Source organism: Corvus moneduloides, chromosome 5, assembly GCF_009650955.1.
Source record: "Corvus moneduloides isolate bCorMon1 chromosome 5, bCorMon1.pri, whole genome shotgun sequence".
NCBI classification, from domain to species: domain Eukaryota; kingdom Metazoa; phylum Chordata; class Aves; order Passeriformes; family Corvidae; genus Corvus; species Corvus moneduloides.
In genome coordinates this window covers 14,897,168-14,912,878 of record NC_045480.1, presented here as the reverse complement: position 1 = coordinate 14,912,878, position 15,711 = coordinate 14,897,168, and the positions used below count along the sequence as shown (strand labels likewise).

General features: G+C 39.0%; 1 long non-coding RNA gene across 2 annotated transcripts in view; it reads left to right on the top strand.

Annotated features, from left to right (window-relative positions):
- The window catches only part of LOC116444685, a 143,523-nt gene that overhangs the window by 17,723 nt on the left and 110,089 nt on the right, over nucleotides 1–15,711 (top strand). Inside the window, exons 1-4 of one of the 2 annotated variants that reach the window (XR_004240443.1) lie at nucleotides 5,798–5,984; nucleotides 8,538–8,639; nucleotides 11,572–11,698; nucleotides 13,755–13,797. The exons of the other annotated variant lie outside the window; for it this stretch is intronic. This is a non-coding gene — a long non-coding RNA (uncharacterized LOC116444685). Of the gene's footprint in view, nucleotides 1–5,797; nucleotides 5,985–8,537; nucleotides 8,640–11,571; nucleotides 11,699–13,754; nucleotides 13,798–15,711 lie in introns of those variants that run through there. 2 annotated transcript variants of the gene reach the window in all.

Below are 15,711 nucleotides of genomic sequence, written 5' to 3'. Positions count from 1 at the left end.
CACTGTGGGAAGCACTGGTAAACAGGTGAACCATTATGCCACATACAAAACAGCAGGTTGTCTGTTCAGGTTTAAATCCTGAATTATAGCTTACTTTTGCTGCAGTAAGAGTTATAGCTCACAAATACTGTTTCTTTTTTCAAAATGGGCTGATGCCAGTCGGGATGCTTGATGGAGTTGCAGAGCTGCCACACAGGCTTCCCGAGTGCTGCTGTGCTGGCTGTGTGCAGCATCTGACAAAGGGTATGTTGTGCTTGCAGCAGCATTGCTTCCAAATCTGGCTTTCCTTCTGCAGCACCCCTTTTGTTTAAAAAACCTGCTCCTCCAAAGCAAAAATAAGAAACTTTACTAATATTGCACTGTCAGAGACAGGGGATAGAATAGACTTGCTTATTGTTTCGGTTCTGTTGAATTACAAATGGCAGTGGGTGGAAGGGGGATGTCACAAGATACTGGAAGCCAAGCTGCGTTTCATCATCTCCTAAGAGGCAAACAGGTCTGCCAGGGTTCTGCCTGGTGGCTGTGCTGGCAGGTGTCTCTGCTCTTAAACTGCTCTTTCTTACATGCATGTGAAAATACTCCTGTGCTTTAAAAAGTTCCTCCTTTCCATTTGGGAAGCTGTCAACAGGCACCTATTCTATTATCATCCTGCGAAGTTGTGAAAAGAGACCTGTGTTGGCTGGTGAACATACATTACAAGGGACAGAGAGTTTTCAGTAAGACAAGTCCCTAGTACCACAAGAATCACTTCATGTTAGGGTGACCAAAAAGGCTTCTCCCAGGATGCTTTTTCTGTTACCTTAATCTATCCCAGTTTGGATTCCCCAGTTGGCGTTAGCCTCCACCCCTCATCACTTCCCCATTGGTCCCCGTTCCCTAGTCCTGCCTTTTCCCTGCCCCTGGATAAAACTGTGAGCTTTGGGACCATGTTCGTATTTGCCTCTGCACCCTTCAACAGTGTAGCAGCAATAAATGCTCCTGCCGGAACACACGCAAATGCCCTTCTTGACTCTTTGCTACCGACTAAAATACTGAACCCACCCGTGCGTCTGTGGGTGCAGGCGGGACCCCACAGAGCCAGGGAGGGACAGTATTAGACCTGCTGTTTCATCAACATCAGCATGTTTTCGTCTTAAGCATGTGAAGAAAAGGCAGCCTCCATCTGATATGAGCCCTTATGTATTCTTTTTGTGTGTCCAGTTGAGGGACGCCTTTTCAGGTGCTGCTTGTTGTGCGCAAGTGGAACTGGCACTTGCTTAGGTAAATAAACGTATTGGCTTACTGCATAAGTCACCTTACCTGTGACAAACCATCTATTCTATGATTTATCATATGTCATTTTTCATCACATATAACATTAGCTTATGATACATATATGTTCAATCGTGGGCTTATCCTGTACCCATTGTCTCCCAGGTGGCTGAGTACCTATCTATAGCTCTTCGTGGCTCTATTGGGGTTTGTACATAGGAGCTGCAAGTAAAGATAAGTCCAGCTGGAAAATTGGAGATAGATAGATTGGGAGAGATGAAGATCAACAGATCCAGATCATTCCCTGAATGGCAGAACTAATAAGAACTGGTTTGCTCTGGCTTTGTCTCTTTGGGGTGCAATACATTTGTGTTCGTCCCACTGAAGTGCTCTCTTCCATGGTACCTTCCAATCTCTCTGTGTCCTCATCATGAGGTGTCTCACTTAACCCTAGTTCTTCTTCATTCCGTGGCTTTTAGCTACCGTTGCTTGGTCTAACAACTGGGAATGACCCAGGAGATGCTGTTCTGGAGATGCATTCATGCAAGGTGGCCAACCTGTACGTGTCCAGCATGGTCAGCAGCTGTTACTGGATGAACCTAATTGACTGCTCCTCATCTTTGCTGGCAAAAAAATTAATGACTTTGGGAGCTGCCTTCCATGATGTGCTGAATTTTGCACAGGTCTGTTGTAAGATTTTCCTACTTAAAAAATGACTACGCTGTTCAGTTCACTTGAAGCTAAACAAACATGACAGAGAGATGGTGTGATGCACGCAAGCTTCATTTTGTCACGAACCAAGCTAAAAAAAAAAGAACAAATCTGCCTAGGAAAATTTTCAGCCAACATTTGAGAAACTTGCCATTAATTATCAAAATGAAGAAGCAGAGTGTGCTAACACAGCATTGATTCAAAACATCAGAATCAATTTCTCAAAATATAGATGTGCTGAAAATAATACGTAAAACACATTAGACTTGTGCACTGCCTGGTATCCCTATTTAGTTTCTGCATCTGGCCTTGTTGTAAGAGCCTCCAACCCTAAAAATTACCGTCCCTTCCCCAGACTCTAGAGGATATACAGAATTTAGAAGGACCATTTTCTTCCTTAGGTGTCAGAGAACCTCTGTCTTTTAAGGTTGTTTACTCAAAGTGAGTAAATTGAACTAGGTCAGCCTGAATGGTGGTGATGTTCTTTAGAGTGCCTGTGTTCTTGGAGCATCTCTGGAGGACTGCTGCTCTGTAAGGTGTCTGCCACCAACCCTTCCTCTTGGCCATTGTTGCTCACAGAGCTTCTGGCCCGTGACAAACATATCTATGCAGGTTTGCAGAGCAGATTTGGATTCATTGATGCAAAAAGATGTAGAAGCTAAATATGCATTTATTGTATCACTTTCTATTGTTGTAAGCTCAGTATTTTAAAGGCTTTAAAGTTTCTGGAAATGGATTTTTGATTTATTCTGATAACAGTCTTCTGATGCTTATTCATTTACCATCTATGTTCTGAAGGCCAGTTGGGAACTACATCTCTCACAAATCATCCTGTGTATTTTGTGTGAATCCAGGCCTTCCCGCACTTCACTTGGTTGTTGTAAATGCAGTTTATAATTCATACAGAATGTGGTTCTTCTGCCCTGTGACTAGGAAATGTTAAAAGAAAGCATTCAGTCATAGCTTATGCATCTGGTGATGCAGACTGGGGTTTTTAAAAGAACCCAGAAGAATTAGGCATTCAAATTTCATTAAAAGGCTGTGGAAGTGAAGCATATAAGCTCTATTAAAAAGCTCAGTCATTATCTATAGCTCTTGGTTTTTTTCTCCAATTTAATTTGTGCAAAAGCCTGCTTTGGGGAGAGAAGTGGACAGGGCTGATTTTGCTCACCTTTCCTTCTCCTTGGTGCTGAGGCACAGCCCTGCCTTAGAGCTTGAGCATGCTGTGGCTCACTCAGCTCTTCCATTTTGAGCTGCGGCTTCAAATACCCACATGGGTACTGATTTTATAATTAAAACTGCATTTTCCTAACTATAAAAATGAATGTGAGTATCCGATCAGTAAAACTGTTGATATAAATAGCTTGGTGAATATGATGTTGAAAATGGTTTACCCATATATATGTGTGTGTATCTATCTATGGATATATCTATATATGACATCCTGGAAACTATTTGTACTTTTTCACACTCTGAAATGTTCAGGGAGACAAAGCTGAATTAAAATCAGTGCAGAAAATAAAATTGTACTACAGAATGTAAAGGAATTGGATATGTTGCTTTTAAATACAATGCAATGTGACTAAATATTACGTGTAATAGTCTGTCACTTGTCTGAGAGAACACAGAAGTTTCCGTTATATGCAAGAATCAGGAAAGTACAATATGATAAATATAATGATGAGAAAGATGAGAGATCAATTGGATACAGTCGGGTGAAGAAGAGTAAGTAGGGAGCGGAGTTTGTTCTGCAGTCAGAGGTGATTGCTGCAGCAGTACAGAATATGCAGAATTGCTGCAGGAAGGAGTTAATCATTGTGCCAGCAAATGCTCAGCCCCTGTTTATTGCAAAAGAGAATTAATGGTTTTCCTGCCTGGTGCTGAAAATAGAAGTCAAATTTAAGTTGTTTCTCGAAGGCAGATATAATTAGATTATGAAACTTGTGGCTTTTAGGTCTAAATAATAGGATGAGAATGACCACCCTAAATCAGAACAGAGTACAGTCTCTTAACTGTTTCTTAGGAGTGTGAACAGGACAAGCATAGAGTGATATTTTTCCCATTTTCCAGCTGTACACAATGTACACACTACTTAAACTGTAGATTAAGTGCATCATATATTTATTATCCCTTGCTGAACCCTTTCTCTATAGATTGTTCCAAATATTTATTAAACCCATTTATGTTTTTGTAACAACATTCTTGTAACAATAGACTATACTCTGTGGCTGTGAATTGTATGGAAAAATATTTCTGTTTGATTAAAACTGTGATACTTGGTGCTTGTTAAGTCTTATGGTAGGATGAATAGTGAACAACTGTTCCTTACTTACTATCTATGTTAGTTTCACTTCTATATAAAATTATATCCTCTTTTTCATCTCTTTTTCAAGTTGAAAAGTACTTTCATCCACCCTCATACAGTTACAACAGTATACTGCTATTCATCTATGTTGTCTAGCATACACCAGTCCTACTTCTAATAAACCCTCGGACATGGATCATTCAGACTTAGGTGAAGTGTTTGGGATGTGGATGCAGTCTGGGTTTATACAGTGGTGTAATATTTTGTCTTTTAACTTTTCACTCTTACATAATGATTTTTAGTTCAGTTTACATTTTTTGTCTGCCAGTGAGCACTGGACAGATGTTTTCAGAGAGTTCTCAACAAGTCATCTGAGATTCTTGCTGAAGCGATACTAAATTATTTATTTGTTTGTTATTTGTCCCTGTGTAAGTACAGTTAGGCTTCCTCCCATGTGTATTACTTTGCATTTATTGCTATTAAATACTGTCCACATTTTTTGTTGCTGAATCACTCAGTGTTCAGTATAATGAGACCTTTTGGGGTATTGACTATTTTGAGTAATTTGTGTCATCAGCAAACTTTACCATCTCATTATTAATTCCCTCTTCCAGATCATTTATGAATATATTGAAGAGAACAATTTCTAGTGCAGATATCTGATCACTTCTCTCCCATGGAGAAAACAATTTATTACTATTCTCCAACACATCATTTATCTACATTTATCTACTAAGGAATTTTCATCCTTCTGATAACTTAGTTTCTTTAAGAGCCTTTAGAGAGAGGTCTTGACTTCCGGAACATTTGACTTCTGGAAATCCAAGAACACTATAGCAGTTGGCATTCCAAAGCTGGCTGACATCTTTAAAGAACTATTAATATCATAATTTTCATCAACTAAAAGTAAATTGAACACCCTAAATATAGTAAGGTTTCTCTATTTGCAAATATTACATTATTTCTATACTAAGAATATCTCAAATACTTTTATTATTTGTACTATTTCTAGCAGTTAGTGACAATTTCTGCAGAAAAGTTATTACTATGCTGCCAGAAACTCCAGAGCGAGGTGCAGCTTTTCACTGACCCTGAGTAGAGCACGGTTTCTTTGTGATAGAAGTCTTCTATTTATTTTTTGTAAATGACACATCCCTGAAGCAACAGGGAGGGAATGAAAGTTACATTTTATCACAGTAGCATTTGCAGAAAGGTGAAGTGTGAGAGTCCCTATTCATAATGAAACCTGGGCCAACCATGAGTTCCTAAAAACCTTACCTGCAGGTGCTTAATTTTTTTTGTTAAAAAATTTATATCTGAGCTTTATGAACTTATGATTAAACTTTTAAAATAAATTAAAGATGAGAGGATTAGATGTGGAATTGGAAATGAACTGTGGTATCTTTTGCCTCTAGCTCAGCATTTTGAAGGCAATCCAAATGAGATGTGACAAAGTGCAGCACATTCTTTTTTTTTGCTGACCTGTGTGAAAGAGGAGTTTGGTCTCTGCCAAGTTCTCTGTGTGTGAATAGCCACATCACTATCCTTGCTACTGTAATTAGCACTATTAGCCCTTTATTGGAATTTAAAATAAATAGACCATGATTTAGATATCACAGAGACTAAATTATCCCCTTAGATGATCCACCCAGACTAGAAGAACAGCCAGCTCCCCCCAGCTCTCCCTTTTTCCCAGTGTTTGACAGAAGTTATGAAGGTAAGTTTTAAGTGGCTGATATGTCCAGCTCCCATGTTGCATCCTATTTGAAATTTAAAATCCTATTGGAGGACAGTTCCTCAGGGTGAGTTGAATGTGTTTTAGTCTGTTATGGGTCTTGGCTACTCTTGGGCAATTCCTTCCTGTCCTCCTTGGAGATGGGAAGAACTTTGGCAGAATTCTTTATGATGTCTAAAGAGGTGCTCTTACTTCTTCAGCCTCCAATCTAGACTTCACACACCTCCTCAAGAGAATAAAGTTAATCTACATTGGGCTTTGCTTATCATGACTCTGATGCTGTTTCTTCTACCTGTTCACTGTTAGGCTGCCAGAAAATCTTTGGACCTGTAGGTACAACCAAGTAATCTCTCGTAGTCTCACCACACTTTTATCATGCACTAGTAGATGCCCTTGGAGGGAAATAGAAAGTGCATTTTTTAAGAGAAATATTGCATGCAGCTTAGCATTGACATGAATGCAGTCTACAGCTGGTGGTGACCATCCTACCCCTTTCTCTTTGCTTGACTCTGAAACCCCAGCTGGTTCTTCTCTTTTTCCCAAAGCGCCTAGTGGGTTTTCTGTTGCTTCCTCCATCTGAACTTTGTCTCTGCTCCATGTAGAGAAGAGGAAGACTTAGCAGCTGGAAAAGGCCCAGTCCTTCAACCACACTGCTTTCCAGTGGTTGCTGGGTGAACAGAGGGCTGGTAATCCTGATCCTGCTGCCATTCAGAGCCCCAAATAATGTACAGTGCATGCAGTGCTTCTGGACAAAGCGTGATGGCACAGAAATCTGTCCTTGCTCTTCTGGGGCAGTGGTCATTATCCAAATGGTCTCTACATTGTGGTAATGGGAAAAATATTGATGGCCTCAATGTCTGTTGCACTGGATTATTTCAAAAGTGACTAGCAGTGGGACTAGAACCAATGACGGGTGATACACTACTGGACCCCTTTAAAAGTCTTACATGTTATGTCAGCAATATGCCAGTATTCAGCCTTCAAACAGATGCATGCCTTCAAACCACACACTCGATGTGATTCCGGAAGAAAAGAGCAGCAGTGTGAATACTTTTTTCCCATATTTTCAGCAAATTGTGGACTTTTTAAAGTTTTTATTAAACATAACTATTTGGACTTAGTTTTAGAACAGCAAAAACATGCTGGCTCTTTCAATGCAGACGAAAACTTAAGCTGTCAATATGTAATTCTTGAAACAACTAGAATTTTGGCAATCACTTATGAGGCAATTCTTGTTTCCCACACTAGGTCAGCACTTTCTTGTAGAGTTAGTTCATGTCATCATAGTGTGCTCCATGGAGATGACTCATTTGTGTATTTTGGAGTTCAGACAAAGCCTATTAGCTGACTTTTCTCTGTTACCTTTCACATGTTTTTTCCTGCTTTTGTAACAGCACAATTCTGCCTGCTATCTGCAAGTGAAACAGCTTCTCATCTATACTTTCCTTACACACATAGAGACTTCTAAGTGTGTCAGGCTATGGCTAAGAAAGCTAGATTACATGCTACCTGAATATTTTCACAGATGGATCTAAAAATGATCTTGCTTAATTAACAGATAGGGGTGTTTTTCTGTGCTGGTCCAACTATTTGACAACTGCTACAGCTTGTAAAGTTGGATATAATTACACAGAGCTGAAGAAGCCTAATAATGAAGTAGTTTTTCATCTGTATAGAAGTAACTATACCAGAATGGCTATGTTCATATCAGCATTACTGCAATACACAATACCAGATGTACCATTTTAACTATCTTGGTATTGTTAAAATGGGCAGTTTAACATTTATGCATATATAAAGCCTTTAAGCAGAGAAATGCTCAATCTGTTCTCCATTTTGGAGAAGTATCTATTACCTTAGGAAGATTGTAGTCACCTTGACAACATGAAACTTTGCTCAAACTGTCAGTTCAATTCTCTCTATGTAGTCAGACATGAAATTGAGTTACAGTGGCCTAATGGGTTACCACATGTCAGTGGAGATGAATTTGTGTGCAGTCCAGCAGCCCATTGCCAACACAAGGCAGAAATCATTAGATCAAACAACTCCGTTTCACAGAGGTTTTAAAGATTTTTTTTTTCTCATGTGTGCTTGTAGTCTCAGAATACACACACAGTCTATTACCATGCTCAGCTGAAGACTAAGGCATTATTAAGCAGTAATAAGTTGATCTTGTAACTGAACTACAAATTAGAATTTTGAAATAATTTAATTAGATCAGTTCTAAATTGGTGAATGGGGACTGAAAACATGTATGTAAGAAATGAATCTGTCTTATATGCTGATAAAATAACACAGTCACACTGTAGTGACTGCATTTGGTTCACTTGTATGCTGATGACTGGATATTTCAGAGATATCTTAGAATCCATGATTTCCATTTGAAATGTTTCCAGGTGTGCTTAGGCAGCTTTTTCCCGTTTATCCCTAGAATTTCATGTTTATGCTTGTTTCAAGAAAATTTCATGATCTTTTGGATTTCAGACAATTTTACCTTCATAACGAATCTTTTTTTATTTTTTCAACCTGTCACAGATTTACTGACGTGTAAGGAAACCCCTTTGGAGAGCCCAACTACAACACTATGGAACAGCTATGTTTGGGTTTGATTCTGAACAAAACCATGCTCTTAGTTTTGTAAGTTTTACTGAAAAAGATAAAAGAATTACTATACTTAAATTAATGGCTCAATGGATATCTCATCTCTTGATTACAATTATACTTATGGCAAGAACATTACCATCAACTGTAATGCCTGAAAATGTTGTGGGAACTTCAAGAAACCAAGATCTGACTACACATTGTAAAGTAATGCCTGTAGGGTAATGTGTGGAAGAAAAAGAGGGTTCTGCTCTTTCAGAATTAAAAAAGATTGTGGTCATATTAAAGTTTGTGTTGTTTTCATCTTACCTGACACTAAAGACCATAATTATTTGCAAGAGAAATTTGAATGTAAATATTGTCAGCATTTTTTCATGCTTTTTCATTGTGAAACAGAAACCATTGAATGTAATGAGAAGGAAGTTAAGAAACTCCTTCTCAGGATACCATGAGTTTCTTACATATTGCCACACCCTGTCAGTAAAAAACAGATCTCTTAATTGCAGCTAATCTGGATTGCTTGAAATACTGTACTGCAAGCACCCAACCAAATTCTGTTTGGCAGCAATGCTTACTGTTGCTGCTTGGGTTGAAAACTCCTGAGGTCAGAATTTTATCACTACTTGTAGTGGTTTGGTTCAAAATATCCATTACTTACTTTTCTTTCTGTGAGATAAGAATTAGGAGAAAGCAAAGCAGGCAAAAAACTTAGAAGAATATAAAGAAGTTTATTAACAGACCTAAAAGAAAGAAAAAAAAGTCGGACTAAACCTTCAGAACACTTCTCCTCCCCCCACATTTCTCCCTTCTCCCACTGACAATGTAAAAAGACAACCCTTGAGATTTTCAGTCAGTTTACCACTTCTATGGTAACCTTTTTCAGTTCGCTTAGGAAGAGGAGTCTCTCTTGCTCATGCTATGGAGACATCTCCACAAGAAGTTCTCTCATGGCTTCAATGTCACAGCGAGACAGCCGCTCGGGTTGGTTCTCTGCTCGCATGTGAAAGTCCCTTCCCTCGACTTACAGCTTTCCCCACAACTGTTTCCGAGGGTTCCGTCTTGAGCTACTGGGGTACCGTTTTAAGGATGAGCTGTTCAGAAACAAAGGTTCTCTTCACCTATCTCTGGGAGCATCTTCATCTCTAGGAATAGAGGCCCTCCTCCTTCCCTGGGAGCAAGGGTCCTCATCACTTTCATCTGTAGGAACAGAGGTCTTCTCCTTCCCTGGGAGCAAGGGTCCTCATCAAATTACAGCTACTGTCATTTGCTTATTTCAGCACAAGTACTTTTGCTCACAATTACAGTAATTCGCTTATTTCAGCACAAATACTTTTGCTCACAACTGCAGTTTGAATGCTCCACCCCCCCCATGTTTTATGAAATTACAATGGGTACTCTGATGTATCGTAGTCCATCACCAGAGCTTTACAACAGAATAGCAGCTTCTAGGCTTGAAGCATCTCCTCTTTCTCCTCCCTCAGGGTTTCAGCTCTTCCTTTTTTACTGACTTTGGTGTCTCTATGGTGTTTTCTTGCCTCCGCCTTTCCTCTTCCTCCGACTTGGGAGCGGATTGATGTCTGCAGGCTTCATCTGTTCCGGAGGAAACTTACAGCACTAAAGGGTTAATCTCACCCGGGCCTTGCAGCTGGAGATCGCTTATCGCTGTTGGTCACATGAACTTTGCCGGGCAAGAGACCTTTCCCGGCGTTTGTTCCTTCTTAAATGTGGATCACAGAGGCATGTCAAGCTTCTTAAGTGGCTTAAAAAGTTGCCAATATTCAAACTAGCCAATTGATTTGTTCTGTTAAGTCATAGAGGAAGCTGTAAGCACCTCTTACTAAACCATGACACCACTTCTTCAGCTTACTAACAGATTCTCCCTCTCATTTTTGAGGACTGTTGAGTTTTTTGTTTGTTTGGATTTTTTATTGCTGTAAGAAAAAGAGAGAGGAGAGAAAAGCGAAATAACAGCTCTAAACACTGAGCTATTATCTATAAAATTGATTTATGATGGCTTATGAAATTTACCTTTACTTCAGTCCTTGGGGAGAACAGCACTTAGGGAGTAAGAATACTTCCATAATCATGCTCTTCACTGTTTGGTGGTCTCTTTTTTAAGCCATAAGTAAAAGCACATATGTTCTTTTCAAGTAAGGTGAAGCCTGAGACTGATTTCTCATCGACCTCTAAATAACCTGACTGTAGTAACTTACTTCTGGTTTACCTGGATTGGATTAGGTTTGGCAAGGTGGAGGTAGGCTGCTTTTCCTGGAAATCTGACATACTTAATTCCTTACTGTAAATTTTATTCCATGGCAATTGCTTTTTGTAACTGTGCTGTGAATGAAGCAAGCCTTAGAACTATTCTTTAATATTTTGATTTTTTTTGTGTGTATTCCTATTTACAGATAAGGATGGGCCCATCTGCCCACTTTTTGATAAGTAAAGAATAAAACAGTTAATTCTTTAATAAGACCTGTCAGAGTCAGTCTAAGGGAGCATGTTATTTTTAGTCTTACTTACTTTTTGGATAAAAGCTTCAAGGGAAAAAGATCAACATATAACTGAAATTAGGCCCTTGACAATGCCTACTCTGCTGTGTAATTCATAAATTAATGGATCATGAAAAGACCTTTAAAGAATGTTATCCATCAGAGATACTACTTTTGTATGTGCAGTGCCTGTATCCCAGAAACTCTTGTGTTGAGTTTGCCTTACTAGGAGCCTGCAATCCTTTTGAGAAAGGATGAAAGAACCATAAAATAAGTTTATGTTGCTCAGTGACCAAATGTTATAAATGACTAACACAATATAAGCAAAACAGTAAATCTAATCTTTTGCAACATGTATATTTAACAGTCATAAAATCTACTTTTGGGGATGTTGATATTAGACTTTTGTTTTAGATGCTGCTTGCTATATATCCGAATTACTTAAACCTCTGAATAAAGCTAATTTTTCTTTCTAGAAACAAATACATAATTTCCAAGGTGACAAGAAATCTCCCACAGAAATTGTAGAATAATAGGATCTAGTAAATGCTTGCTCTTCAAAATAAGTTTACCACCACAGCATCTGAAAACCTTATCATGAAGGTAATAAACAAAGCATGACTTCCCATCTGTCTTTTTGGTTTTTTAATTATCCACTCGACAGAGAAAGAAATGTGCATATTAGAATAATGTGGGATTGTTTTGCTGATTTGTTTCCTATAATGACATATAGTGTGATATGCAAATGTGTATGTGAATGAAGAAATATGCTTTCCATTGGAGATGAAAGGGGGTCAAGCACTTTTCTAATTTTTATGAGATCTTCAGGAACGGTTCTCAGGAAAGCCCTAAAACTATTCACCCCACAGTCAGTTTTAATTTTACTGTGTAGGCTTCATTGTGTGACTGTTGACCGTGGTGGTTTCTCTGGAAATTTTTCAGTCTTGGTCCCCAGCCATGAAATGCCTTACAGAGCAAGATTTGAAGCATTCATCATTCTGTAGGGAGATGGAATAGCAATCCAGAAACCAAAGGGTTTGCTTATGATGGCTGGTTATGCAGAGGAGGTGATCTGGAGTGCTGCTGGCATGCTGGACTTACCAAGGGAATGCAAGGTCTCTTGCCCAGGATATGTCCAGTATCTGGGTCAAGGAGAGAGCTGACATGAATAACCACAGTCAGTCATTGTATGTTGATCTGTCAGGGAGTCTCGGGTACCACCAGAGTTGGGAGAGAGCCTTGTCCATAGATGTTGCTGTGCAAGAGCTTCCTAGCTCCAAGGAACTCAGGAATGCTCCTGGAGCATGGTCTGAACTGGCCAATCACTCCACCATAGACTTTTTGTTTGCTTATGCTTCATCTCATCTAGAAATTGCATTGGCTGGAAAACAGTAAGAGAGTATTTTGTTTTAATAAGACCAAACTTGTAAACTCGAAACAAAGGCTTTAAAAATACACACTTATGATGTTAGGCTGCTTCTGTGTGGCCTTTATTTTCTTGATGAATTTTCTTCAGAATTAATTTTTGACAGTTTTTTTCCTTTTGATTGATACATATAGAATGCTATGAGATTGCAACTTGGCAGTTCTCTTATCAAACTGCAAATGGGATCAAAATCAGGGAAGGAAACAGAAGCTGCAGTGATTTCCTTGCACAGATGCAGCCCTTCTTCCCTCCGCACCCCAATCACAGCTGGTGTGGTTGAACAGTGAGGGCAAGCTCAGGGCACCGTGGTGCTTGTGGCAGGATTGCTTTTGACCTCACTGCTCCTCAAGATGCTGTCTCCTACCCCCCTGCTGTTTAGTAGAAAATGGCTCTATGTTTTGGCACTGACTGTCAGCTGGTTTGGTCTCTATTTCCCTGGCTTGCCAGCAGCTGGCTATAGAAACTGCTTTTCCCTCTCTATATAAAGTATGTTCAATCACAGGTCTTTTAATTTGATATGTAGAAGTGCCACAGTTTTGAAGCTTTAATTTCCTTCACCAAGCCCAAAATAATTTGAGTTAGTTGATTGCCAGGACAAAGTTAGTTTATTGTCTGTTATAATGCATCCTAGGAGATGAGCCATGATGTGTACTCCATTTGAAAATGGGGTGGGTTTGTTTTATTAGTTTAAACTTTGCCATATAATATGGAAACAATGAATGGTGGGCAACTTGTTCTAAAAATTGTGTTTGTATGGAACAGGTGCAGACAGCACCAGATTGTTGCATTTGGGTTGTGTATGAATCCAAATAGATAAAACCCAAGTTCTCCATTTATTATGTTTAGATTTAAAGATCTTATGTGTGTGTATTAGTTAGGTTTATATTGCACCACGGTAAGTTTTAAAACAGAAAATCATGTGTGTATGCATATTCTTCAACATGATTTCTAGCTTGTAATTATTGCCTAACACATTTAATACTTCTGTGCCCTTCAGCTCTGTAACACTGTCTCACGGTAAGTAAAAGATTAATTCTCTTACTTCATCCCAAAAGGCAAAGATAGTTTTTGTCATTCCAGTTGTACACTTGCATATATAATAGATAAAAGTAATTTACTTTTCTGCCTATTCTAGATAGTGTCACGTAGAACCTAATATATACTCACAAATCTGGAATCTCTGTCAAAATACTTTACAAGTCATTTCCTATCTTGTGTAAAATCTTCCCACAGCCACACGGGGAATTTGCTCATGAAAAAGTCCAGCAGCCATATGGTAGGTGGCAAATAATACAGTAAAACTTTCTCTTCACAGAAACACAGGTGTACTTCCAGAAGTAAGGTCAAGATCTTCTGAAAGAAGGGAAGAGTGTTCTAGCTTGCTTTTAGAGTGCCTAGTGTTTGTATCACTTAAATCTCAGAGTTTTGTGACTCTGCAAAGGCTCTCTCTAAAATCTGAAGATGAACATATTATTATGTAGGAACTGATTATTCACTTTCAACAGAACCTTTTCTTTCTGCCACTTGGCATATGCCACTATTAATATCCTTAGGATTCTTGAAATGGGAGGACGAGGCAATAGTGGTGACCCTTCCCACCCATCCCACCAGCTAGTAGTGCTGTTCATATTTACTGCCACGTATGGATGTTATGGCAGAATCAATTTTACATCTACAGAGCTGCAGGGTGCTGTATCTCTTTCTGAGGCATTATCATGCCAGCTTTTCTTCCTAGTGATGCTTTTCCACCTTCAGTACAAAGCTGGGACTTGAAAATAAAGTTAGAGGTTTATTTTACCTGTTGACCGTCTGTACTGTATACACACTGAAGCAATGCAGGCAAAATTCAAACTTACTAAAGCTTCTGTCAAAATCCAAAGGGGAAATAAATGTTTGATGTTTTACACATCCAAGCTTCTCCTGTTTCTCAGTTTTTGGTGCTTAGTTTACTTGGAAGGGTCAGAAAATTCAAAACCTAAAATCCGTGGGGCTATTACACTTTCAATAATTATCCACTCAACACTGGAAATTTCAAAACAACATCACCTGATCTCAAAACAACCTCTCATCCTGAGAGAAAATAGCTGAGAACTTTTTATGAGTTTAAATGTACTCTTGCATTGTAATTTGGAGGATAGGTGAAGTGACACAGGAGAGCAGGAGGCACATACTAATCAGAGAACTGTATAAATAATGCATGTTATATGCACCTGAGTGTTGATAGTGCTTTATGAGCCCACCACAGAGGCAGTGGCCAGCTGGGTGGACCAGGAGCCACCTAGAAACAAATAAGGTAGCTGGGGCAAATGAAAGTCAAGAAGTTTCTCACATTTACCCACTTAACCAATCTAAGTAAACTCCTAGCAACAAAACAGTTCATGAAAATAATACAACAGCAAGTTTCAGGTTGACTTGCTAAAGACATCTCTGGAAAACAAGGTAGTTGCAGAAGTCATTTAATGTATCTCCACACGTTGGCGTTTGAACAGAAGTGTACAAGACTCTTGGGGTGGGGCAGTTATGAGAGATTATACCCCTGCAAGAGTCTCACCAAAGTAATATTTTGGCAATACAGACAGGAGTGTTGTCCCTCTCCCCTACCCCTCTTCAGCAAGCCATGTGTCTCCTCTTTCAGGTGACAGACAGGTGTCCAGAAGGCAAATCTCACTGCGTGAAAAAGATGGGAGGTGTTTGCCTTCACTGATTTGTCTGGCTATCAAGCTCAATTAGCAACCACTGGGTCCCAAAGCAAGGAGTGAATGCATGCTTTGCCATGGTTTGTCTTCATGCCAACCTCTCTCCAGTGATACACTATTAAAAGTGCAAATCATGAAGCGATCAGAGCAGGGACCACAACATGTACTAGAAATGTGGCAGTTCACACTTCATAATTAAATTGACAGCAAGATAAAATAAGGGCTTCTTTTATAAAACGAAAATGAAGAGTACAGGATGGCAAGAGGTAATCTGCCTTTTACTAGAAGTAAGACCTGAAACATGAATTCTTGTGTTTGTAACTGGATAAGATCCTGTTCAATGCTGATGATATACTATGTGAATGTTGGATGGAAATAAGATGATTTACATTTATTATATGCCATGCAATGTAATGATTACCTAAAATATCTTTCCTTTGTCATGATTTAAAAACAAATCATGTCAGGGAAAATATCAGAAAAAAAAGATTTTG